The 27,090-nt window shown below is 42.6% G+C and overlaps 1 protein-coding gene across 1 annotated transcript in view; it reads left to right on the plus strand.

Annotated features, from left to right (window-relative positions):
* The window catches only part of XKR6 (XK related 6), a 319,189-nt gene that overhangs the window by 216,771 nt on the left and 75,328 nt on the right, over positions 1-27,090 (plus strand). The gene's annotated exons all lie outside the window — the stretch shown is intronic.

Raw genomic sequence — 27,090 nt, forward strand, 5'->3', positions numbered from 1 at the left:
GAATCTTTCTTTTCTTTTTAATAAATATTTTATTTACTTATGAGAGAGAGACAGAGAGAAAGAACACCCAAGGAGAGCAGAGGCAGAAGCAGACTCTTTACTGAGCAGGGAGCCCAACACAGGGTTAGATCTCAGGACCCCGGGATCATGACCTGAGCCAAAGACAGATGCTTAAGTGACTGAGCCACCTAGGTGCCTCAGAAATAAATCTTAGCCATTTCCTCAAGGTAAGACATAGAACTTGCCTTTAGGTTTTCAATGCTATAAAGAACACCATGATTGAACCCCTTCACAAACATAGTAGCTCCTTCTGACTGAAATTTCCCTTACTTAACATTACCAAAGTGTGTTTGAAAGAGTAAGACAGCTGGGCATACAAAGAGAAAGTAAAGGAACAAATATTTGAGGATTTCTGGTAACTTCTAGGCATGGAGTAGAGGATAATTTATACTTCACATTTAACCTTAGAACAATCATAGGAGCTAGATTTTATAGTTGGAAAATTGAGATTGCAAGAGATTTAGGAATTTGACTGTCAAGTCACACAGTTAGTTAGCAATTGTGCCAGGATTTGACCTTGCGTTTGACTTTAGAGGTGGCTTATTCCTCAGTGCCATGCTGCTTGGAGACAGGGAGCAGAGTCTGTGGGGTCTGAGCTGGGCTCCAGGGAGCTGGTGGGCCTAACACCAATAAGGGGTGTTCAGATCATAGGGGTTGAGGTGCTTGTCTGCCTAGGGGAACTGAAGCCTGGCTGGGGGCAGTGGAAATGGGCACCCTACTTGGAGAGCTGGGGAGAGTCCATCTGCTGGAGTCTGGGTTTGATCCTCTGCCAAGTTTTCTAACCTGTTTTGCTGGACAAACAGCCCAAGGCCCTGTTTCATCAGCTCCTGCTCTTGTCCACTACTTTTCTCTTCCATTCCTAATAAATCTGAATCATAGTTTTTGGCTTTGTACTCATAAATTTGAAGTGGAGTTCTTACCAGACCTGTCAGTAAGATGGAGAAGGGAGGGTGAGAAGGAAAGGTGAATTCCAGGAATCTGGACTATTTTTAAACACATCCTCATTATTCTAGATCTTGCAGGTCACTGGTACCAGAGAAGAATTTTGCAGCCCTGACAGCTGGTGTTAAAACAATTAGGCTCAAAGTGACAACCGTGGGATGTGTGTATGTGTGTATATTCGCGTGCATGTGCGGCTACTCTTCCCCATTCTTTACACCACAGGGAAGCTTTCTAGGATGTGTTTTGGGCAGGGCCAGCTGGGTCAGTGGGAGGAGGCATGATCTTTGGAATGAGCTCTGGACGGTGTCTCAGGGAGAGCTGGGGACATCCTTTTGCTGCACACACAGGCATCACCCCAGACCAGTTGCCTCCTCTTCCTGGCCCCATCCTTCTCTCTCTCTTTTTTTTTAAATTTATTTATGATAGTTACACACAGATAGAGAGAGAGAGGCAGAGACACAGGCAGAGGGAGAAGCAGGCTCCATGCACCGGGAGCCCGATGTGGGATTCGATCCCGGGTCTCCAGGATCGCGCCCTGGGCCAAAGGCAGGCGCCAAACCGCTGTGCCACCCAGGGATCCCCCCATCCTTCTCTTGTATAAACTAGAGGGTAGGATTAGGATCTCTATAAATTCCCCTTCAGCTCTAGAATACATTCTGTGAGGAGGACTGCAAATGCCTCTCATTGTGCTATTTTATGGGTCTTTGTGAAGTCCCTTCCCCATGTCCCCCACTTGCCCTGATCATGCCTGACACTCTGAGAGTTTTACCTTGGCTGCTTATTAACATGGAATTCTCTGGAAGGGCTAGAGACAGCTTTGTTTATTTTCTCATCCATGATCTCAATCACTTTTCATTTGGACACAATTTGCCTTTCATTTTTATTCCCCTCAACACTTCCTACTTGAATTGGTCAGGGTTCTCCAGAGAAACAGACCCAATAGAAGATGCAGAAAGAGATAGAGAACAGAGACAGAGACAGATGTTTCTTGTAAGGAATTGGCTCATGCAATTATGGAGGGCTGATAAGCCCCCGGATCTGTAGTTGGAGGGCTGGGAGGCCCTGGACACCTGATGTGTAATTCTAGTCTGAGTCTAAAGGCCTGAGAACCAGGAAAGCCAATGGCATAGTTCCAGTCTGGCAGGCTCAAGACCCAGGAAGAGCTGATGTTTCAGTGCTAGTCCAAAGGCAGAAACAAACAAACAAACAAACAAACAAACAAACAAAAAAATAGTTCGAAGTCTGTCAGGCAGGAAGAATTCTCTCTTATTCCAGGGAGGGTCTGCCCTTTTGATCTATTTATTGGATTGGATGAGGACCACCCATATTAGGAAGGGCAATCTGCTTTACTCAGTCTACCAATTCAAATGCTAATTTTACTGAGAAACACCCTCGTAGAAACACCCAGAATAATATTTGACCAAATGTCTGGATATCCCATGACCCTGTCAAGTTGACACATAAAAACTACATACTACCCAATCAATATTCCTTACCTCACCCGCATGCTCATTGCTTTTCATGGTCTCCCTACAGAGGTTCCTGTCTACAAGCCATTGTATGTACTATTCCCTCTACCTGCAGTGGCCTCCTCTCCACAACCCTGGGCTATAAGAAGACATTTTACCTGTGGTGCCTTAATTATTTCTTCATATGGTTATCTTGCCAGCTAGAGGGAGAAGGCAGGGTCTGCAATATTCTGAGGAGGCTAAAAGCATAGACTCTGGAGTTCCATCCTGGAACTGGGTTTACATGCTGGTTCTTCCAGTTAACTAGCTGTCTGGCCATGGGTTAATTTGTGCTCCATCTCTTCAATCGACACAAAATAAATTGTAATTATACTTACCTGGTAGGGTTGTCTTGAGGATTGAGTGAGTGAAAGCATGCTCTTAGAATAGCATCCAACACACAGAAAAGATGAGATAATTCTAAGGTTTTGTTGCGGTTGCTGTAGTCCTTGGGTCAAGCACAGAGCCTGACATATACCAGGCACTCTGTAAGTCTTTGCTGAGTGGGGTCATGTATAATAAAGTGTGTAGAGAAGATATGAAAGTCAGTACATATGAGGTGGCTTGAGGAAGAACTATAAAGACATCTTTGCTTATGACTCTTTTTTCCCCCAAGGCCAGTCTCTTTTCTATGGACCAGAGCAGTCTTCACACAACAGCATATGTATGTTTCCATTTACACCTTCTCCTTAAACTGGAGACAAGAAGCTAAGAGAATGCAAACGGGTGGGTGTAATGTTTTATTATTCTTCAAAGAGGAAAATTACAGAGGAAACCTGTAATTGGGAAAATTTTATTTCTTGCTCTCAGCAGTGTAGAGATATGTTCCACTTCTTCACACTTAACTTCTGCCGTATGTAAAGAATGTAAGGGAAAAAAAAAAAAAAGCAGAGACCAGAGAAAAACAATTCAAAGCCTTTCCTCAAATTAGCTGGGAGCAGTCAGAAAATATTGTCAGGAAAGAACAGAAATCACGGACAGGAAGAAAATGCCTTCTAGAGTGTTGGACACCCAGCTAATAGGAAACTTAGCATGCCTACAATTCTGCACACCCCTGAAAGGGCCTCTTCATAGAAAACAGACAGTCATGACTAGTTACAAAGGATATTTTAATCAATATTTATGAAAAATATTATTAATCTGAGAAATTGACAATAAATAATGATTACTAAAGAAAGGTATTTAACTTTCTAGGTATTGCTTCCTTTAAATGTTCTCTCCTGGGCAGCCCGGGTGACTCAGTGATTTTAGTGCCGCTTTCAGCCCAGGGCCTGATCCTGGAGACCTGGGATCGAGTCCACGTCAGGCTCCCTGCATGGAGCCTGTTTCTCCCTCTGCCTGGGTCTCTGCCTCTCTCTCTCTCTCTCTCTCTCTCTCTCTCTCTCTGTGTCTCTCATAAATAAATAAATAAAATTGTTTAAAAAAAAAGATAAATGTTCTCTCTCCATTTATAGTTATATGGATGGGTAGCTTAGAATCCCAGAATGTTAATCCTGAAAAGAGATCTAGAGAAGATCTAGTTTAACCTCTCTTATCATACATATAGATAAGGAAACTGAGGCCCAAGCGGAAGAGTGACTTTCCCAAAGACACACGGTAAGGATAAATTGGAGGTCTTTTATATGATCTACTCACATTCACTAAATGCCCACCTGACCATGTCCAGCAAAGAGAAGATGTATTGTCAAAGAGATTTCAACCCCTGGAGCTAAACCAATTGAAGGGAAGGTAATTGATGAATGGTATGTGTGTATGAATGTGTACAGATTTACAACCTCTCAAAACCCCATCAAACAATGGAATAATATACTAATTCCTAATCAATAGGACCCTGTCACATGGCCCAGTGAAATTGTTCCCAAAGGAGGAGAACGGACTCAAGAACAAACTAACCTTGTGGAGTGCATTTATAGACTGTCATGGTTATTTTTATGTGTCAACTTGACTGTGCCATGGGTGCTAGATGAAACATTATTTCTGGGTGTCTGTGAGGGTGTCACCAAAAGAGATCGGCATTTGGATTGGTCGACTCAATAAAGCTGAATGCCCTCCCCAATCTGGGTGGACCTCCTCCAAACCATTGAAGGGCTGAATAGAACAAAAGGTGAAGGAAAAGCAAATTTGTTCTCTCTCCTTGAGCTGAGATATCCCTCTTCTCCTGCCTTTGAATATTGCTGCACCTGGTTCTCAGGTCTTTAGACTCAGACTGAATTATACCACAGACTTTCCTGGTTCTGCAGATTGCAGAAAGCAGAGCATGGAACTTCTCAACTGCCATAACTGTGTTAGCCAATTCCTATAATCACTCTCCTTTCTGTGTATTTCTATATATCCTACTGGTTCTATTTGTCTGGAGACCCCTGACTGATATATAGACATAATTCCACTTAATCCTTACAACTACCCCATGCAGTAAGTAGAGTGGGTCAACCCCTTCCCCCCAGTCACAGTGCTCAGCCCCCTGCCCTGCTACATCTTGTTCAGTGTGTTCCTGGTGCTGAACATCACTGAAGCTGGATTAAAGACATTCTCAAGAGAATCTCAGGGGATAACTTGGATCTGTGATAGATGGTAAAGAGAGAAAAGTTGGAGTAAAAGCAGATTAAAGCTCCCATCCATACCCCATTAGAGAGTACTGTTTATGGAATTAGGTTCTGTTCTCATTGGGTGCTGATATTCCTATCCAGTTCCCCAAAGACAGTCTCTAGAAGCAGAAGCTTGTTTTGGTCCAGCGAAACTCTCTGGAGCAGAGGGCTCTTCCTTGGCATCGAATATAAATATGCAGGTAACTGGGTCTAGATATTTTTTTTCCTACAGAGTACCCATTGCTTTCCTAAGATTCTCAATAGTTGAGTGGTTTCCTGAAAGGGCTGGATATCAGATCTGAGTGTACAGCATTTCAGTGGCTGTGTGTGTATGTGTGTGTGTGTGTGTGTGTGTATGTGTGTGACCTTTCCTTAGGATATGAGATCTCAAAGCCCTCAGCTGTGGGGTCCACAACAAGGAAATATCTTAGAAATACTGAGAAGATTGATCATGGGGAACATGGGATGTCCCCAAAGCCCTCTCATTGAAGGTGACCAAGAAAATGACTTGAAGGACTGTTTGAGGCCCCTCACTCCCTATTCCTTGGAAGAGGAGCTCCACCCCTGGCTGGCTTACCTCTCTCATATTCATGGCATCTCCAATGAAGGAGGCTCCTCTTCCTCCATTAATTTCACTCTCTGGCATGCTGCAGCCTCCAATGAAGCAGCTTTCTTGATTTCTAGTTCAGCCTTTCAAATTAACACCCCAAATTCAATACATTACAAATGGATTTTTCCCATCTCCTGCATCTTACCAGCACACACTGGTAGCAAAGACAAAAATGCTTTCTTGTCTATATCTTCCATGGTCACTATTTGTTAAGGCTTCTTGTCATGTGGTTCTAGCCTATGTCACCCAGGTTCTTAGGCAATACTGTCTAAATACAAGCAGTCCTTGATGGGAGACTGGAGACTGTAACTCAAGGGTCAACCTTATCTCTTAAAACAGTCTTGACAAAGATGTAGATTGTGATACAGGAAGTTTGTTTTCTGTGTGTCCCACTCATCTCCTCTTCTCTCATCCTCATGCTATTTCTGTCCTTTTCCTGGAATGAGGGAGGGGAGCATCATGAGTTTTGGAATTAGGTAGATTTTTATTTGCATTCTGGCTCTACCATTGATTAGTCCTGGAGCTCAGACAAGTTACCCAAGTCCTCTGAGTTAGCTTCCTCATCTGTAAATGGGTATGATTTTTCTTGTCTTTAATTGTTCTGATGATTAAATAAATACACACATATAAGCAGAGAATAAGCACTTCATAGTCATTTAGTCTCCTTAAACCTCTCAGGCTCACATTAAGAGATAATGTGGAAATAACACATAAGTCACCTCTAACTCTGATTGTCTGATTTCTAGGTTTGGTTCTTAGAGCAGCTGCAACCTCTTGACCAGGCCTGAGGACAGTTACCTTGCAGAGACCCCTCTGTACTCCCTCTGAAAGAGAGCCTCCTGCTGGTCTCCTACTTACTCTGAACTTTGAGATGACCAGAACCCCCCACTAGTCCCAGGTTAAGGCCTTCAGCCAAGTCTTGCCTGGGAAACATCAAACTCCAGAGGGCTTTGCTGAGTGCCACCTTCAGGAGCAAAGCTGGGAAAGTTGGGAACAAGGCCTGGGGTGTTGGCCCAGTTAAGATAGTATAGTAACTAAAATACAAGAGGGTCTGAAGACATACAACAAGCTCAGGCTAGATTCAGATTGGTACTGATTTCCCCAGGGGCTTAGATCTTAGGAGCTCCCTGGCATGATGACATTGGTGAGTGGTCACCTTACCTTGTGGGTTGCTTTGCAGAGGGACTTCAGTTCCCAGCCAGGGGTTAGGGTCAGGGCCCAAGGGCTGGCAGGGATTTTAGGAACCCAGTCAATTATAGTTTCTAGTGTGTTCTGACTATTGCAGTTGAGTGAAATAGTAGGCAGGATTTAGGCCTTATGATAGGACAAACCAAGGCTTGATGGGCACAAGTTTTTTTTGAGCTCTGAATTCACTCTAGGGCCCCACACTGTTTGCATGGGGTGGGCTAAGACTGAGGTTGTGGGGCTTGTGTAACTATGGCTATGTGGGGTGGGGAGCCCTAGACTTCCTTTGGGAGATCCTGGCCTTTAAGTGATTGAAACTCCAATGGACACATTCCAAAGGACAAAAGAGGAGGATTCAGGGTATATGAATGAGTCAGGTAGCTGGGGCAGGGCTGTTCCATGATATAGGGCCTCCCAGCATGTGGTGAGGCAAGTAGCAGAGGAAGCAGAGCAGAGGGAAGATGCAGAGGACAGCTATTTGGCCTCTTCTTGCCATGCACCTCCTATCCACCCTGCATCAGGAGCTTCAGTTGTAGGGACATCTGCTCCTCAAACCTCTGAGCATTGCAGTGTGTCCACCCTTGAAGACACAGGCTCCAGGCTGGCTCGCCGTTCAGCCCTCCACCTGGCTGGGAGAGTTACACCAAGGAAGGAAGCATCCATTCAGAATGAGGGAGGTGGAAGCTGAGGGACTGGCCAGTTGGGCTTTCACCTCCTCCCCCACCTCACCAGCTCTTTCCCATCCCCTTTCTTGTTTTCCTTCCTTTTATGACGTCACCTCTCACCACTGCCCTCACACCCGTCCTCTCCTGCTGTCTGCTCCTCTGCTTCCTGACTGCAGGGTTGCTGCTGCGAATGGTAGGTGCTGATTAAGATGGATGGATTCGCAAGAGGCATTCAATGTGACTAGAATAAAAAGCACCACAGCCTCGCCTGGACGCGAGGGCATGTGGCCAGAAAGTAGCATCACTCAGGAGATTACTTTACTACTGCAGCTTGTCCTTAAAATAGCATGTGCCCCTCCATGTTCCATTTTGGTTGCTATTTATATAAATGTAGATACACACATATATACATTTTTAAACAGAATCTTTTCTTTATTTCCCACCTACCCTCTTCTCTTCCTCTTTGGTATTTATTCATGGAGACCAGACACCAATTTTTAAAAGAAGTGTTAAGAATCCAAGGTCGCTAGGGAAAGGTGACATTCTGCAACCTTCTGAGGTGGCTGGCGTGCTGCTTCAGATCAGCTTGAGGGTTAGCACCATTTAGGAACTTAATGGAGCTGAGCTTGAGATCATGGAAGTCCATTTGGTGGTGCTGTCTCAGGGGCTGTGGATGTGCCCCAAGGACAACCCTCTTCTCTCATCTCCTGCAAAACTGTCACTGCAACACTTATCCTCTTGGAGACTTTCTCTCCAGATGCAGAATTAATGTGTATAATACAGAGTCACTGCTTGGGTAGCAGGATGGAGAAGGTCAAGAAATTTGTTCAAGGTCATGTGGAACTGGAGGCTTTACTCCCAGGTTCTTTCCTGCCATGCCCAATCTAGGCCTCACTTTATGGCAAGAATGAGGAGGATTAGAGTTCCTTTCTATTTTAAAGGTTCACAGGCTGCTACCATTCAAGGTTAAACCCTGAGTTTTTCACTATAGAAAAAAATAGAGACTTTGTTTATATACAATGCCAGTGAATTATCGAGAGGAACACATCTACCCCTCTAAGCATGGAGTAGGCATTAGGGACAAGTTAGATACAAGAGCTCTGGCACACAGTCAGAGAAGTGGGCTTTTGGATAGATGAATTCTTCATTCTAATAAGTAGCCACTAAAATCTATTGGTCTGTAGTGTGCATGTGTGTGTGTGCATGCACGCATGCACATGCATGCTTATGGTTAAATGGTGCTATGGAATTTACCACTATCTATTAATTCTTTTGTAAGCTTTAAAAAAATAATTGATAGCTGAGCAGCAACAGGCTAGAAGGTGATGATATCACACTGCTATTTATAGATCTCCATTCCCTGAAGAGTGCAGATCTTGATATTTAGATTATGAAGGCCTGTGGGTAGGACTCCTGCCCAGTTCTTTGCTTCCTGCTGTACCCATCACATGGCTGTCTCATGACATCAGTTGTTAACCACCTGTTTATAAAAAGGAAGCTGAAATATGGAGCCAGGATCTTAGTGGAGAATGGAATTATCCAATTATATTTTCCCACTTTTTTTCACTAGGCTTTACCCACTGCATGTATTTGGAAGCAAAACCAGAGATGAAAAGTGTTTGAACCGGTTCCAATTTGGATGTATGGTCAGGAATAAAAGGAAGAGTGTTATCTTACACAGGATGAGGAAAGAAAGTTGAGAGTGAATAGGGGATAGATATTGAATATAAATCACTGATGACAGTAATCCCGCAACTTCACCTTTAATGAAATTTAGACTAGGAACCATGATTCTGATCTGATCTGAGTCCAGAGGTTGACCACAGACTGCTCACCCAAGTCCATAGGGAACCTTGCTTGAGCCCAGCACCCTGCGCTCTGGCCACACCGGCTCTCCTCCAGCTCTCAAGCGCGCCAAACTCCTCACCGTCTCAGGGCCTTCGCCCAGCTACTCCCTCTTTTGGGACCCTTCCGCCCCCAACCCCGCCCAGCACCATTCCCCTCTGTCTCCCTCCCCTGCCTGCTCTTCTCTGGGGACGTCTCCCCTGACCCCGGACTAGATCAGGTCTCCAGGCCCACGATAGCCTCCATTTGCCCTCATATCCCATCTCCCAATATCTAACAGGAGCCTGGCAATAAATGAATGTGAATGATTTAACAAATTAAAAGAAAAAAAGTCATTCTTTGTGTGGAAGGTCCCCCACATCTGTTCTTCTATTAATTTAAGCTATTGTTTTGCTGCAAACTAAGATCTCTGGCAATCTTGAGGATCCAGAAAAGATAGACTCACCTTGTTCAGATCTTAACATCCAAATTAATCTTGAAATTGAACCTGCTTCTTTGAACCCTCTGAATCATAATGATCCTCAGGGCTTCAGTTAGCCAGAGAATCAAGGAAAAGCTAACTAGAGTTTAAAAGGAAAGAGGAAGGCACTTCAGCTAGAGCAAAGCTTTAAACACTGAGAACAGGTTTGAGCCACCGGGGGTCGTGACCAGGGATAGCTATTATTTGGACCAGAGAAGGCTTTGCAGATCCATGGTCAGCAGCTCTTGGTTTGAAAATAACAGTCAACTCTTCCATAGCAGCCCCACACGCTGGTAACTCCCAGCCACTCTGGCTTGTGAGCCAGAGATGGCTTTTCAGAACCATGGCCAGCGGCAGCCTCACTCACTAATAGCTCCTGAATAGAATTTCCTTTGTCCTGGAGCAGTTCTTTGCTAACACTGCATTGAAAATCACTCTGCAAACATAACCACTATGCATCCTGATACTTAGCTGTTACAAAACTTTTTTGTTGTTTTATTTTTATTTTTTTAAAGTTTTTTAAAATTTATTCATCTCTTCATGATAGAGAGAGAGAAAGGCAGAAACACAAGCAGAGGGAGAAACAGGCTCCATGCCGGGAGCCCGACGTGGCCCGACCTGGGACTCAATCCGGGCACTCCAGGATCACGCCCTGGGCCAAAGGCAGGCACCAAACCGCTGAGCCACCCAGGGATCCCCTTTGTTGTTGTTTTAATATAGTGGGTCCATCACTTTACAACTTCTCATAGGAGGTGTAGAGTGTCATGATCTCAACTGGCATTTTACAAGGACTGTCACTGCTTTCTAGGAGAGAATGGTGACCTCCTGTAGATCACATGGTAAACAGTGACTGTGACCTGATTCCCAGTATGTGATCTGCTCTGTAGACCTTCTGATCTCCTGAATGTGGGTAGATCAAAACTGAATCATGACATTTCATCTGACTCTGCATATAGCAAACAAAAGTCAGTAGAAAGACACTAGAAGTAAGGGACAGAGGCAATGAGTGTGGCCAGATCGTTTCTCACATAACCTCTGCCAGACTATTTCCTGTTCATAAGGAAGCACTTGTTTTTCCAAAAGTCTGTGACCCAGACAGGATATTTTGCCCCCACCGCATTGTTACAATATTATGAATAAAACTTTTTGAGTGCATACTATCTGCTAGGCAGTATGCTAAATGCTTTACATGCATTATCTCATTAATTCTCATAACTTCAGTTCTTTCAGGTAGATAATGATATTGGCTCAATTTTATGGATAATACTGAAATTTAGAGAGGCTAAAGAACTTACTAAATGGTACATATCCATCAAGTGTCAGAGCCAGGAGTTGAACCTATTCTTCCAGCCATCCTGCTGTATTGAGAGGTTGTCATTTTAGACTCTTCTCTCCTTCCTCATGACTTTTTCAAAGACAGAAACATATATGATTTAGAATTATATCTGTTGTGAAAAAAAAAGAATTATATCTATTGTGGATATTGGTGATCTCATGTCTCATATGGTTTGTGATTTTGACCTACACAATGTTTAGCTATTCTTTGTTTGTTTGTTTGTTTAGCTATTCTTATGTCCAATTGCAAGTCATTTTGTAATGACCCTCCATCCGGCTTTCTTGTATTCTCTCTAATAATCCAACCAAAGGAATTATAAGAAAAGCATTAATCCACATATAATTTTTCTCAACTTTGGTGGTATCTCATTATTCATTTCCCCTAATTAAAGCAAATGAGTCTTTTATTCAATTATTTTCTTCAACCACTGGGTTCTTCAGGTGATTGTACTTACCTGAACATTGCTCCTCTTAGGCACTACCCAACTCCCTATACAATACAACTGGCACAGAGCTCATGCCCCTTACTAGGCTGTAGATGTCACCTTGTCTGTTTCCTAGTACCTAACATAGGTAGCTGTGGTGAATCAACAGAAGGATGTAACTTCTTCCTGGTGATATTCAATGAATGTCAGAATTGAATCCCATTGGAAATGTCAAGTAAGTTTTTTTTTTAAGGATTTTTTATTTTTTTAAATTTTATTTAAATTCAACTTGCCAACATATAGCAAGTAAGTCTTTTTGTCCAGGATAGTGTTCTCTGTCTTTTCCCATGAGTCACCTAGAATGTTGTGAATTTTTGTCATTGGGAAATACTCCACAAGCCACTTATTAGCAGATTAAATCTATGCCTTAAGTCCTATGGCAGATTGCAGACCTTGAATTCATAGAGTCATGGTTCTTTATTTTTGCCAATTTATTCTGTGACAAGTTGGGATCAGTAGCTTTCTTTGAACTCTTTTCTTCCTTTGATATCATAAACTGGTGCCAAGGTCTGAGATTGTGATGTATCTTAGACCTCTTGACTCTGAGTTGCTGACAGGCCTCAGAACAGGCCCAGAATTATTCCCTTTTGTATGGAATATGTAATGAAATCTATACTCTCTTGTTCCTCAAGAGCCCTGATATCTGTGTGTACCCTGCACAGAAAAGCAGAAAAGGGATAGAAAAAAAATGGAATTGAGCCTAGAGTCCTCCTCATCCTTCAGATCATGGATTACATTTGCATGACAGTGGGGTTCTCAGCTTTCCTGGAAATGACGGCGGTGTCTATATGGTGTTGATATGTCTACATAATGTCTATGAAGTCTACCAGGGATTTCCAAAGAACAAAAGCAAGAGATTCCAAAGGAGACCAGAATTTACCAAATAAAATCATTGAACATCTTAGGAGAATGGTTGAGCTCATTCATACACTTGTTTATTCAACAAAAATTTACTGAGCACCTCTTTCCTATCAGGATCTGTGCTAGGTGCTGGAGAGACAGCAGCAAACAAAACAGATAAAAAATCTATCCACTCCTGGAGCTGACATCTTAGAAAGTAGGCAGATAAATGATAATATAAATAAGGATAATGTTTGACAGTGAAGAGGAATGAAAAACAAAGCAGGGGTTGGGGATATGGGACTGTTGGGGGCAGTGTTGAGATTTAGATGAGATGGCTGGAAGGAGCCCCTCTGAGAAGTCGACTTAAATAAACCTATTTTTAAATGGAAATATTTAAACTTGTTCCAAAGCAGAGAGGAGAGTGTCATTAAACCCTCATGCACCCATGGCCCAGAGAAGGTGGTTCTTGAGTAAAGTCCTGAAAGAAATACAGAGGAGGGCATGCAGATGTTGGTGAAGAGCCTTCTAGGTTCCTTCAAAGGCCCTGGGGCAGGAGCTTGCCTACAATATTTGAGGAACAGCAAGGAGGCCATCTGGGCTGAATGGGAAAGACAGAAGGGAGGGTGGGAAGAAAGGATGTCAGAGAGGAGATCCGGGCCCATACCATGAGGGGTCTTGAGAGTCATAGTAAGAACTTTGGATTTCTTTTTTAATTTCTATCTTTTACATTAGATCCTCAGACCTTATTTACCTAACAGCTGAAAGTTTGTACCCTCTTACCATCCTCTGCTATTTCTTCCCATCCCCAACTCCTGGCAACCACTATTCTACTCTGTTCCTATGAGTTTTATCTTTCTTTTCTTTTCTTTTTTTTTTTTCTTTAAGATTCCATATATAAGAGAGATCGCACAGTGTTTGTCTTTGTCAGGCTTATTGCACTTATCATTACACTCTCAATTCCATGCATGTTGTTACAAATGGATGGGATAATTTTTTTTCCTCAGGCTGAATAATAAATATCTCATAATACACACTGCATTTTGCTTATCCAATCACTCACTGATGGGCACTTAGGTTGTTTCCATATCTTGGTTATTGGGAATAATGCTGCAATGAACATGAAGGTGCAGATAATTCTTTGACATAGTGATTTCATTTCCTTTGGATACATACCCAGAAATGAGATTACTGGAGCATATGATGGTAGCTCTATTTTTATATTTTTAAGAAACCTCCATACCATTTTCCTTAGTGGTTGTACCAATCTATACTGTATAACAGTGCACAAGGGTTTCTTTTTTTCCACAAAATCAGCACTTATCTCTTTTTAATGATGACTATTCTAACGTGTCTGGTAATATCTCACTTTGGTTTTGATTTGCATTTCCCTGATGATTACTGATATAGAGCATCTTTTCATGTACCTATTGACCATTCGAATGGAATATGGAATGGAATATGGAATGGAACATGGAATATGTTCTTTGTAAAAATGTCTATTCAGTATCTCTCCCCATTTTTTAATTAGATTTTTTTTGGGGGACTGAATTATATATGCTCTTTGTATAGTTTGGATATTAATCCTTTATCAGGTATATGACTTGGAAATATTTTTCCCATGCTATAGCTGATTTTTAAATTTTTGCTAATGGTTTCCTTTGCTATGCAGAAATAAGGACTTTGGCATTTGAAATAAGGACTCTGGATTTTGATCTGAGTGAAATGGGAAGTCATTGCAGGTTTTTGAGGATAGAAGAGGCAAGATAATTTACAGTTTAACGGGATCCCCCTGGTTATAGTGAAGAGTAGTGTGGGGACAAGGGTAGGAGTTTTTCCTGCAGGGAAGATCAATTGTAGGGGATTGGATTAAGGCGGTCACATGAGGACTGATGAGAAGTGGTTAAAATATGAATATATATTTGAAGTCTACAATATACACTAGTAGATTAGATGTGGGGTATGAGAGAGAAAGAAGTCAAGGCTGACTCCAAGGGGGCCAAGGTTGGGGGCCTGAACAGCTGGAAGGATGGGTTTCCTAGTTTTCTCAACCGTAAATTGGTGATAATGCTGCTTATAAATGGATTATTGAGAGCTTTGAATCAGCTAACTAGTGATGTCATTTCAGACTTCTAACCCAGAAGGTGCCTCTTCAGAATATAGTATTGTGGCACCCAATTATTCATCCTATACATAGATACATTTCTCTATTGTATTTTGGAGCTTCTTAAATATTTGTAGCTGCTTAAACATTATTTTCTTAATATATTGGTAATATTTATAGATTACTATATATCATGCACTCAGCCAAGCCCATTGTATGCATTTCATTCAATCCTTAAAACAAACCTATGAAAAAGATCTTAGTATTCTTACTTTGTAAATAAGAAAACTGAAGTTCAGTGAGATTAAAAGAAATACTGCCCTTGACCACCCAGCTGATATGTGGTAGAGCTGCAATTTAAACCAGCTGTGTCTAATTTTAAAGTTTGTTCTTTTAACTGTTGACGTTCCTACTGCCTCCCACTTCCTTTTTTTGCTCAAAAATTGCCAAGTCTCTCTCTTGCTGATCACAGAGTTCGACCACCTTTTTGTAGGAAAAAATACTTTTAAAACTTCTCTAGAGGACCAAGACCATATAATATAAGATGATGGTTGTCCTTTTACCTTTAATATGAGTTACAAAAATCTTGCCAATGGGTTGTCTTAATTTTATATCTTTTTTAATGAAAAATTAATTTTAAAACAGTTGTAGATCTTTTTTCTGGATATAATATCATATTTAGAAAGGCTATCTGAAGAATGGGAGAAGATATTTGCAAGAAGATATCAGATAAAGGGCTAGTATCCAAGATCTATGAAGAACTTATTAAACTCAACAGCAGGGATCCCTGGGTGGCTCAGTGGTTGAGCGTCTGCCTTCAGCCCAGGACGTGATCCTGGGGTCCCGGATCGAGTCCCACGTCAGGCTCCCTGCATGGAGCCTGCTTCTTCCTCTGCCTGTGTCTCTGCATCTCTCTCCCTGTGTCTTTCATGAATAAATAAAATATTAAAAAAAAACTCAACAGCAAAGAAACAATCCAATCATGAAATGGGCAAAAGACATGAACAGAAATTCACAGAGGAAGACATAGACATGGGCAACAAGCACATGAGAAAATGCTCCACATCACTTGCCGTCAGGGAAATACAGATCAAAACCACAATGAGATACCACCTCACACCAGTGAGAATGGAGAAGATTAACAAGACAGGAAACAACAAATGTTGGAGAGGATGTGGAGAAAGGGGAACCTTCTTGTACTATTGGTTGGAATGTGAACGGGTGCAGCCACTCTGGAAAACTGTGTGGAGGTTCCTCAAAGAGTTACAAATAGAGATACCCGGGCAGCCTGGGTGGCTCAGTGGTTTAACGCTGCTTCAGCCCAGGGCCTGATCCTGGAGACCCGGAATCCAGTCCTGCGTTGGGCTCCCTGCATGGAGCCTGTTTCTCCCTTTGCCTGTCTCTCTCTCTCTCTGTCTGTCTCTCATGAATAAATAAATAAAATCTTTAAAAAAAAATAGAGATACCCTATGACCCAGCAATTGCACTGCTGGGGATTTACCCCAAAGATACAGATGTAGTGAAACATCGGGACACCTGCACCCCGATGTTTCTAGCAACAATGTCCACAATAGCCAACTGTGGAAGGAGCTTCGGTGTCCATTGAAAGATGAAGGGATAAAGAAGCTGCGGTCTATGTATACGATGGAATATTCCTCAGCCATTAGAAATGACAAATACCCACCATTTGCTTCAACATGGATGGAACTGGAGGGTATTATGCTGAGTGAAGTAAGTCAATCGGAGAAAGACAAACATTATATGGTCCCATTCATTCGGGGAATATAAAAAATAGTTAAAGGGAATAAAGGGGAAAGGAGAGAAAATGAGTGGGAAATATCAGAGAGGGAGACAGAACATGAGAGACACCTAACTCTGGGAAATGAACAAGGGGTAGTGGAAAGGGAGGTGGGCGGGGGGTGGGGGTGACTGGGTGACAGGCACTGAGGGGGGCACTTGATGAGATGAGCACTGGGTGTTATGCTATATGTTGGCAAATCGAACTCCAATAAAAAAAAAAGAAAGGCTGTCTGAGAGATGAGATTATGCAAATATTTTCCTATTGGTTTTCTAATCCGAGTATAATTTCATTTTATGTCTAAATATTTGATATATCTGAAATTAATTTGCTATGTGTTGTGAAGTAGGAGTAGGGATCCACCTTTGTCTTTCCAGAAGTCTAATGATCTGTGCCACCATCATTTATTGGATAATCCATTCCCCTCTCCCACTAACTCAAAATGCCACTTTGTTGTTTATCTTATTGCAGTGTGCTTTTCAGTCTATACCTGGCCTTTCTCATTTATTCAGTAGACTTGTCTGTATCTGATGTGTCAGAACTACACTGTTTTAACTATTATATAGTTTTGCAATATTTTTAGCATCTGTTAGTAGTCTTATTTTTCAGAAGTTTCAGAAGTTTTCTTGTTCATTTATTTTTTCATGTGAATTTGAGAATCAACTTACCTAGTCAAACAAATATCCATTGGTATTTTTATTGAAGTCACATTAAATTTAAAAATTAGGGGGACCTGGCTGGCTCAGTGGTTGAGCATCTGCCTTTGGCTCAGGTTGTGATCCCGGGGTGTTGGGATTGAGTCCTGCATCGGGCTTCCTGTGAGGAGCCTGCTTCTCCCTCTGCCTATGTCTCTGCCTCTCTCTGTGTCTCTCATGAATAAATAAAATCTTTTTTAAAAATTTACAAATTGGGCAGCCCTGGTGGCACAGCCGTTTCGTGCCGCCTGCAGCCCGGAGTGTGATCCTGGGGACTCGGGATCAAGTCCCACGTCGGGCTCCATGCATGGGGCCTCCTTCTCCCTCTGCCTGTGTCTCTGCCTCTCTCTCACTCTCTGTGTCTATCATGAATAAATAAAATAAAATCTTTTTTAAAAACTTTTTAAAAAATAAAAATTTACAAATTAACTTAGGGAGAATGTAAAATCTTTACTATATTAGGACTTCCATCCATCCAAGAACATAGGATGCCTTTCCATTTATATAAGTCTTAGCAGAGTTCACACACATTTCCTAGTAAACATGTTCCTGTGTATTTTACCCTTTGTGTTCCTATTACGTTGGTATTTGCTTTCATTTACTAATCGTTTCCATTTGAAAAGCTAATAATTTCTATTAATTCTGTAAAACCACATAGTTGGATTCTTTTACTTATTGGATGATTCTCTGGAGTTTTCACCTGAAAATCATAATTATTTTGCCATCTCCTCTCTAATTATTAAGCTTCTTTCTTACTCTATCTCTAGTTGAGTTGACTACTACCAACCAATGCTAAAAATCTGTATTGCTGATCTACATTTTGCAGATACTTCTAGAATTCCCAAATAAGCACAACACAGACTTTGGATTTGAGATGTGTGTGTGTGTGTGTGCATATGTACATGTATGCATGTAAGAATTTTATCATATATTAAGAAGAAAACATGTTTTATTTTGACTGAGAATAAATGTTGAATTTTAGGAAATGCCTTTTCGGCTTTATGGAGATGATTGTATGATTTTTCCCTTTCGATGCGTTACTATGGAGAGTTATGATAATAGATTTCTTAATACACCCTTGTGTTTGTGGAATACATGACTCATTTGTGTAAGAGGTGTCATTCTGTTACTGTGCTGCTGGATTCTGTTAATATTTTATTTAAAGGTTTGTAATAATATTCATAAGTTGGTGTGCAGTTTTTATTTATATTTTGTCTTTTTTGGGTTTTGATGCCAATGTTACAAGAGTTTATAAAAAACTAGTTTTTATGAGATTTCCTTCTTTTTCTTTGCTCTGGACAGTTTCAATAGCATTGCAGTTGTCTGTTTCTATGTAAGGATTAGATAGAACTTTTCTGTAAAGTCAGTCCAGTTGGGCCCTGGTTTTTTAAAGGATCAGTTCTGTGATAGCTTTCCTCTATCTTTCCAGAGGTTGGTTTGGGGAATTTGTACTTTTCTATTAAACGATTCATTTCATTCAGATTCACAGACTGAGCTGTATAATTTGCAAATAAGTCATATACGACTCCTTTAATATCTTCTGTGTCTGTGATTGTTTCTTATTTTGTGCACTTCTGTTTTCTTCTCTTCTTTTGTTGTTAAGTAACTAACAATATACTCTATTCCCCCCCAAATAAGACCTTTTGAATTTATATATCAATTTTGCATTTAAATTTTTTTGATTCATTAATTTTTTGTATCAATATTAATTCTTCCCTTTTACTTTTCTTAAGTTTATTTTGTTACATTATTTTTCACTTCAGATCCACTTCAGAGCTTACATTTGTACATTATTTACAAATTGCAGGACATTCTTATACAGCCTTTTATTTGATTCTTACAAACTTGTGAGGTAATTGGTATATACCCCTATTTTACAGATTTAAAAAAGGCCTAGAGAAGTTAAATGGTTTGCCTAAGGCCACAGAACTAGGAAGGAGCATAAATGGGGTCCCAGTGGGGCCGACCTACCTAGATGCTCTTCTTCCAGCCTGTCCTTGGACATGCAGCCATATGTCCCTGCCATAGACTTGCTCCCTCTGAGTATCTTCCAGTCATTGGGGCAAACTTGGTCCTCCTTCAGCCACATCATCTGTACCTACTGCAGGTGAAGATCGCAGCATGTGGGGACTCTGAGAAAAGCTAGGGGCTCTACCTCCAGCCGCAAATCAGTTTCTGGTTCCTTTTGACTTTTGCACCCAAAGCACTTCCTCTGAGCTTATAAAACTGACTCCAGAGAGATCTCTCCTGGACTGTGGCCTTTTCACCAATACTAACTTGGTGAAGTTTAACCAATGCTAATCAGAACATTTTACCTATTTTGCTCTTCATCACAACAGAGCCACCTTAATTCCGTCTCAGTCTTGGGGTGGAGAGGAGAGTCATAGGTATAGGAGAGGGAGTTGCATGTTCCATTTCAGAGGTGGGACCTAAGCCCATAAGCCAACAAGTTAGTGCCTATCATTTTTTAATGCATTATACTATGGATCCTAGAGAAACCAGGACACATGGGGAATGTCCCCAGACTGCCTTTTTTTTTTTTTTCTTGGAAATGATTTTCAACGGGGAGAAATAAAAGGGAATGTGCAGTTCTTACTGTATGTTTTATTTATCTTTACTATACTGCCCCCTATTAATTTTGCCACCTGCCATTCACTTTTGAAAGCTGATTGGAAAGATGTCATAAGGAGGAGAGTTAACATGTGCAGACTTCAGTGGTGTGAACTGATTGCACTTCCACCTTAAAGTCCTTGCCCTCATAGTAGCCTCGACTTAGGGCAGCCACCGAAGTTTCTATGATGACTGTAGCCCTAAGTGCACAAAAGTTTGTTTGATCAGCGTGGGCCTTACCTTATACAGTGTTAGGAACTAGCCTTTTGAATCGGAATCGCCTTAATAGAAGCCATGAACTGTTTCTAAACAATTAGGTTTTTGAATAAAAACACAATTCATGGATTTGCCCACTTACCCATCAGCCGTTATTTGGATTTGAGATGTGTGACCTATCTATATAATAGTAGGTGCTATTATTAACCACAGAAACGGTGGCCCTTCCACTGGAAGAAGAAGGAATAAGTAAAGAAAGACATAAGATAGAGCATGAAGGATTAAACTTAATTGGAAGGAAGAGATTGCTGGACACAAGGGTAGTCAGCCATGGGAACAAGTTATAGAAGGAAGCCTGGCCATGTCACTGCTTGGACATCTTTAAAAGAAGTTTTGTTAGATTTCATTATTTAGGAAGCATAGTTGATATTAAATTGGGAGATTTATTCTAGATCTCTGCGCCAATAATTCTATGAATTTTTAGATTCAGTGTTAGGAATAGTAAGCTATCTTCTCTCTTAACTACTTCTTTCCAACCACCTGCTAATAGGGTTCAGCTAGACCAGGCCACTTCTGGAAAACCCTTCATCTCTTCCCAAAGCTTTGTCCTCACTCTTGTCCCCCTCATATCTGATGTCTTACCAAGTCTTGCTGGCTCCATCTTGGAAACCATTCCTTTCTTTGGATCTTCCCTGTTGTGCATTGGTTCAGGCCACCCTGGGCCCCAGCTGGAACACTGTTGTGGATCCCAAACTTATAGTCACAAACGGACAACTTATAGAATTCATGCTGTTGTGGAAGCTCTGAATAAGTTATTTCTCATTAAATCTATTTACTTCTTGTGTATGCATGCAAACTCACACTCATGGGCACACAGGTCTTTGGGAAACGGCCATGCTGCCTATCTCTGAGTTCTTGTATGAATTTTGTGTGTATGTGTGTTGCTCTGCTTTTTTTCTAATTTGGATTCACACCTGAGCCTACCTGATGTGGATAAGTAGACAATGAAGGTTTTGGGGAGGGGAGTTGAATGGGATAGGAATTTAAAATTTTTAACAAGTATCCACATTTCCCTGGTAATTTTCCTGCTATGAACTTACTTTTGCTGTCTTTTTGCTACAACAATTTATGGGGTCCTACTACTACCCAAACATGTCACTCTCTCTAGTTCCTCTAGCTCCGAGTTCACTGGTCATAATTTATGAGAGGGTGGTGATCAAAATCTATCAGTCTCAACCTGTACAACACCATTTGAGCATCTGCTGTGTGTTAGCCACATTTTCAGTGTTTAGGACCCAGCAACGAAAAAGATGGATGGGAATCCCTGTTCTGAGTGGTCCTTCCTATATACATAAGCCAGATATAGCTCTCTATTACCAATGGCATCTGGTGCCAGCATCTCCACCTGGAATCAGGGTCCTCTTCATTTGGACCTCAGAGGGCCTTGCCAACCTTTCTCTGTCCCTTCCCACTTGTGATCCCAGCCAACTGCTCCTCCCCAACCTTGTGTGCACTCCCACTCCTGTGGGCTGCTCTCCCTAATTCAGCCACCCCCAAAGGGATGGGGAGTGTCACCTTTGGAGCCCAGCCCAGCGAGCCTTCTTGAGACCCCTCCCACTTTGTGGTCCTGCCTGCCCAAAGCATCTCATTGTGATCACTGATGATACCTCCAAGACTAAACTTTGGTCAGCCTCCTCTGAACCCACTTTCCAGCTGGCATTGCACTTCTATGTCTGTTCCTGCATTGCCCAGTGTTAGCTCTGTCTAATCAGTTTAGCCAGAAACCCCACTCTCCGTATTGAATCAATCCCCTTGCCCCCAAGAACCCTCAAGTGAGGTCAGCTCACTGCGGCCTGCCTTCACTGAGAATTTTGGTGGGTCAGTTTTGCCATCGTCCCTACCCTGAAGCCCCCTCTTATACAACTTTCTATCCACTGACCTGCCTCCCTGCTCCTTGGCTATAACTCCCCATTTTTCCTTGTTATATTTGGAATTGAGCCTGGTTTTAGTTTGAGGTCTCTTTCTCCTACTGCAATGGTTCCTGAATAAAATCTGCGTTTACCTTTAACTACTGTTTGGCTCTGGTTTCCTTTGGTACCTGCATGTCTGCCTCAGATAGAATGTTCCCTGGAATAGAATTCAACCTCAAGGTCCAGGTGGGAGAGGTTGGGGCATTGCCAACTACAGCAGTTGCTTAGGGTTGTGGGGGTGAAACTTCCCATGGGTGCTTTTCTCAGGGTCACTGCAGAGGTCCTTATAAGGCCTCTGCAATACCAAGAGGGGCAGGTCCTCTAGCCTTTGGCAAGACCTTGCCTGCCAGGTTTGCATACCAGCTCACCAACCTGAACCACCTTTCCCCAGAGTGCACAGGCCTTGGTCAGAGCCCAGAGGAGAGCCTTCAAGAAGCCTTCAAGAAGCTGCTATGGTTATCATCAGTTCCAGCTGCTCTGTGTGTCTGCAAAGGACCTGCAAACATGTGACTTCATGTGGCCTCATGAGGATGCTAGGACACAGGCAGGATGTGCTCAGCCCACTTCACTGAGAACCAAATGGGCTCAGAGAAGTGTGATTTGCCCACAGTGCTGCATTGCCATCTTGGTTGCCTGTGTAGTTAGAAGGACAAGAGTTTTTTTAGAGGACCTGACTAGAGAAGAGACTGTCAGAGGGGTTGTGTCTGATGTGGTGATGTTGCTGCTTCCTCTCCTTGGGAGTTGGCCTGGGTTCCAGGTGGTTCCACCAGGAACCTGGATCATGCTGGCTAATGGGCGGGGCTGAATATGCCCAGGGCCACCAGGACTCCTGTGCCTGTTAATCCAAGCACCTGCTTACTTCCTTGTTTTTCTGTGAATATACAGGAACATTAGTTGGTTTTCCCATGTGTTATTTCAGCAAATGCATATTAAGCCCCACTGGGCCCTGCAGGAGTAGGGGGGCAGGTGAGTCAGCTACGGCCCTTCAGAGAGCCTTCCTAACAAGAGAAAAGGGGATAGGTAGAGTCAGATCTGCCACCAGACCCTCAGGGAATCTGCAGATGAAGGCAAGCTCTTTTCCAGCTGGGGACTCAGAGAGACTGCAGAAAGGATGTTGAAGATGGGGCTGGGGCCTGACACTTAAGCAGGACTTTAGTAGGAGGCTCTCAGCACTGGGGATACCAGGCTGGGGAAGCACAGGAGGGATGGATGTGGGCATGGCAACAGGGTAATTTGTCTGGAGGGGACTTCTGCATGGGATTATGTAGAGCTGTGGCTGGGAAAGTGGCAGGGCAACACTCAGGAGGCCTGGAATGTCCAGCTAGGGAGTGTGGCCTTGACCACAGCCCACGAGAGTCACTTAATTTCCTAGGCAGAGAATGACAGGACAAGGTAGTATGTCAGCCTGCAGGGAGAGTTGTCTTTTTGCTTCTGGGGATAAAGATGTGGCTGGTGAGTAGGGGCCTCTTAGTAGTACCAGAGTGCTGAGCTTAAGGCACAAATTTGGATAGAGAAACCCCTTGCTGCCTGGGGTCAGGCGGTTGGATGTGGGCATATCCATGGAAACAGTGCCTGAGGCTGAGGGTGAGCACTTTTGTCAAAGCTAAGAAAGGAGGAAGGCCAGTAACAGAACTGGGACAGGAAACGAAAGAGGAACCACATTTCTTTCTGTGTTAGAGTCAGGCGTATACTGCATCTAATATAGCCACAGTGAACAGGGTATCTTAAGATGCTTCTCTGTTTCTTTGAAAGAGAATGCATAAGAGTCCCTAATAAAAACCTCAAGTGGTAAAATACACCTATTTCCTATTAAATCGGCTTTAATAAATTGTTCTTCCCCCCATACCATGTTATATGCATTATTTAATTTGTTTGAGATGGAGTGCATTTTGCAGGATGTATAAATCCATGGAAATTTATTAAGTCTTGACAAGAGTTATTGAATGTTATATTAAGTTTTTCAAATTGGCAAATGTTGGATGGCTTTAAAATTATTAATTAATGTATAACATTAAATACCAATAAATTGCATGGTGTATTTATGAACTATCTTTGAAGGTCATTAAATATGCATATCAGGCAATAAATCTATTCTCTTCTATAAATCTGTTCTGAATCGTGGCGAGTTATGGTTTAGGTGTTAGTAGAGGGAGAGGTCTAGATTGTCATAGGATGTCACTGAGACCCCAGGTGGTGCCCAGGAACTAGGCACCAGTCCCTTTCTTCTTCCATCACTTTGGCTAATGAAATGGAAAGGAAGCTCAAGAAGGTGAGCCCTTTAGGTTTCAGATGTGGGATCAAAAAGAGACAAAATATGGAAGTTAGAGTGATGCAGATGAAAATTTCTACTCTGAAAAGCCACGTCTTAAAGTCATAACCCCATTACCATGAGTGGCTGAAATAATAGTTGCCATTAGTTGAGTGCTCTGACAGCACTTTTCAAAAATTAGCCCATGTGATCCTTACGCAAAGTTGGGAGGTAAAACAGGCTTATCCCCAATCACAGAGGTTAAGAACCTTGCCTAAGTTACTCACACATTCCAAAGCCCCACCTCATTTCATGACCCTATGCTGCCTCCATCCCAGGACTCACCTCAATTATAGACCCTTAGAGAGAGGGACTTTAGCTCTTTTCCTTTGCTGAGAGTGGTGACAAAAGTGTTAATTAATTGGAGAGCCCAGGCCCAGCTGTTCTGATTGTCAAAAGCTGTTGGTGCTTATTTACTGATATTTGTGTCATGCCACTTGTGACAGAGCTTGAATTATATCCATGGTTGTCACCTGTCTCCTCTCAAATTACTCCAGTGATGGGGGACTTACCACCTTCCCAAGACCCTCTAACAGACTCTTAGATTATTGGGAATTCTCTTGTTTCTTTCTTTTATTCCCCAAGTTTTATTGAAATATAATTGACATAAAAGTTTAGGGCATCCAGCATAATGATTTGATTTACATATATTATGAAACGATGATCACTGTAAGTTTAGTTAACGTCCATCTTATATAGATATAAGAAAAGAAAAAAAAAAGGAAAAAAATCCCCTTGTGATGGGGACTCTTAGGATCTACTCTCTTAACATGTTTCCTATGTGTCATACAACAGTGGTAGCTCTAGTCATCATATGGTACATGACATCCCGAGCACTTAACTTCTCTTGTAACTGGAAGTTTGTGCCTTTTGGTCACTGTACATATCGCACAACTTCTTTATCATTGGTGGACACTCAGTTGTTTCCATATCTTGGCTATTATAAATAATGCTGGCGTGAACATGGGGTGCAGACATCTTTTCTACTTTAGTGTTTTTATTTTTTCTGGATAAATATGCAGGAGTGGAATTGCTGGAACATATGGTAGTTCTATTTTTAATCTTTTGAGGAACCTCTATATCTTGTTTCTTCAGCTGTGCCTTGGATTAGATAATCATTTTTCACATGTTCTCCAGATGGCCACCAGAGGACAGTGTGGTTGGGGAGTGGGGGCGGGCACACCAATGAGATCAGAATGCGGGGTAACTCTCCCTCGGTTCCATATTAGTACGTGGAGGTGGCAGGGCTGGTCAACCTCTCTGGTGCCAGCCAGTTTGGGGAGGCTGCAAAGCTGCTCCTAATGGAAGCTTCAATGAGATGAGGTCTTATACAGGGAGGTCCCAGGCGTGAACTCAGAAAACCTTATTAGCTTTGTAAGCTCAGGCATGTCACTTGACCACTTTGAAGTTTGTTTCTTTCGGGGGGCATCCTTAGACCTTGGAAGTCATTCAACATTTTGTGGCCCAGGCCTCAGTAAGGTGGTAGAATGATTGAAGCAAGCAAGGGAGGAATGACCTGCCTTGGGGTCTGCAAGCTCAGGCACTGATGGCGTGCATACTGCGTCATGACCACATTCTGTGTCCACACATATGTTCCTGGGTCAGTTGAGTCCTCAAGTAACTGGGCACTTAGGCAGCCAGATATGTTCTGCTTTCGGCGAGGCCAAATCAGTTTGGGAGGAATGAATTGTAAATTAAGTAATTGCAAAATTGTCCGGGGTAGTCTGTTCTGAGAGAGTGACAGAGAGAGAGGGTGAGAAGGTCAGCGAGTGGGCTGGTTTAGGAACAAGGATGCCATTGAACTGCTTCAATGGCTTTGTGGTGTTCATTCACTCAGCAAACACTTATTGGGCCCTCTTCTGTGCCAGGCACTAGAATAAAGGGAGGAATAGGGCCTGGGCTCTGCCCTCTTGCTCTCGGAGTTGGCACTTCTGAAGGTAGGCTGTCTCTTTTCCATCCCCTTGGGCCCACTGCGTGGCACCTAGCAGACACCCAATAGTCACTTATTAGATGAGCAGATGCAGGAACATGGTCCACAAGTAGCTGGCAGTCCAGTGAAGACAGCAATGCACATAAATTGCTCTACCATGACTAGGTGGGATGCAGAGATGGCATGTGCTGGCTCCTCTGGCTTGTGGGTCCCTGACCTACAAATAGAGACTGGACCACCTACTGTTCCAGGTTTCCTGGGTTCCTGGGAATCATGTCTCCTCTCTGGTCACTTCCCATTCATCTAGCCTCCATGGTAGAGGAGAGAAGGAGAACCCTGGCCCTTTGCTGGGCCTGTTTACTCTTCTGTTCACTTATTTGATAAATACATAGGTTTTTCCATTCATCACCTCATAAATCCTACCACAATGTGGAAGACAAGTTTTGATACTATCATGTTTCCAATGAGGGAGATTCAGAGATTGAGTTACGGGTCCATGTGGTAGAGCAGGGAGTCGAACCCAAGTCTCCGTTGAAGAATGTGATAGAGACAGCCAAGGCCTGAGCAGAGACCATCGGATGCATTGCCAGCTCCTGGCCAGCCCACCTCTGTGCTGGGATTGGAGCTCTGGCCTCCTGACTCTCTGGACAGCGCTTCTGCAGGGGGTTGTGCCTCTACTTCTTGAAAAAGTCTCTGGAACTGATTCTTCACCTTTTTTCCAGCCCACAGACCAACCATGCGGATCGGCAAGAGCACATGTGTTGTTGCTGGCGTGGGCCTGAGGAGAGATATAATTTTCCTTCTTTAAGCCCTGGGCCCGGAGCAGGCTGGTGGGCGAGGGCGCAGGAACACTCCCGCAGAGGGAAAGTGCCACTGTTCTGGCCCACTCACATGACAAAGGTTTGAAACACTTTGCTTAGCTGGTGTTTGCTTTTCATT

The sequence above is a fragment of the Canis lupus genome, chromosome 24 (genome assembly GCF_048164855.1).
Source record: "Canis lupus baileyi chromosome 24, mCanLup2.hap1, whole genome shotgun sequence".
Lineage (NCBI taxonomy): Eukaryota > Metazoa > Chordata > Mammalia > Carnivora > Canidae > Canis > Canis lupus.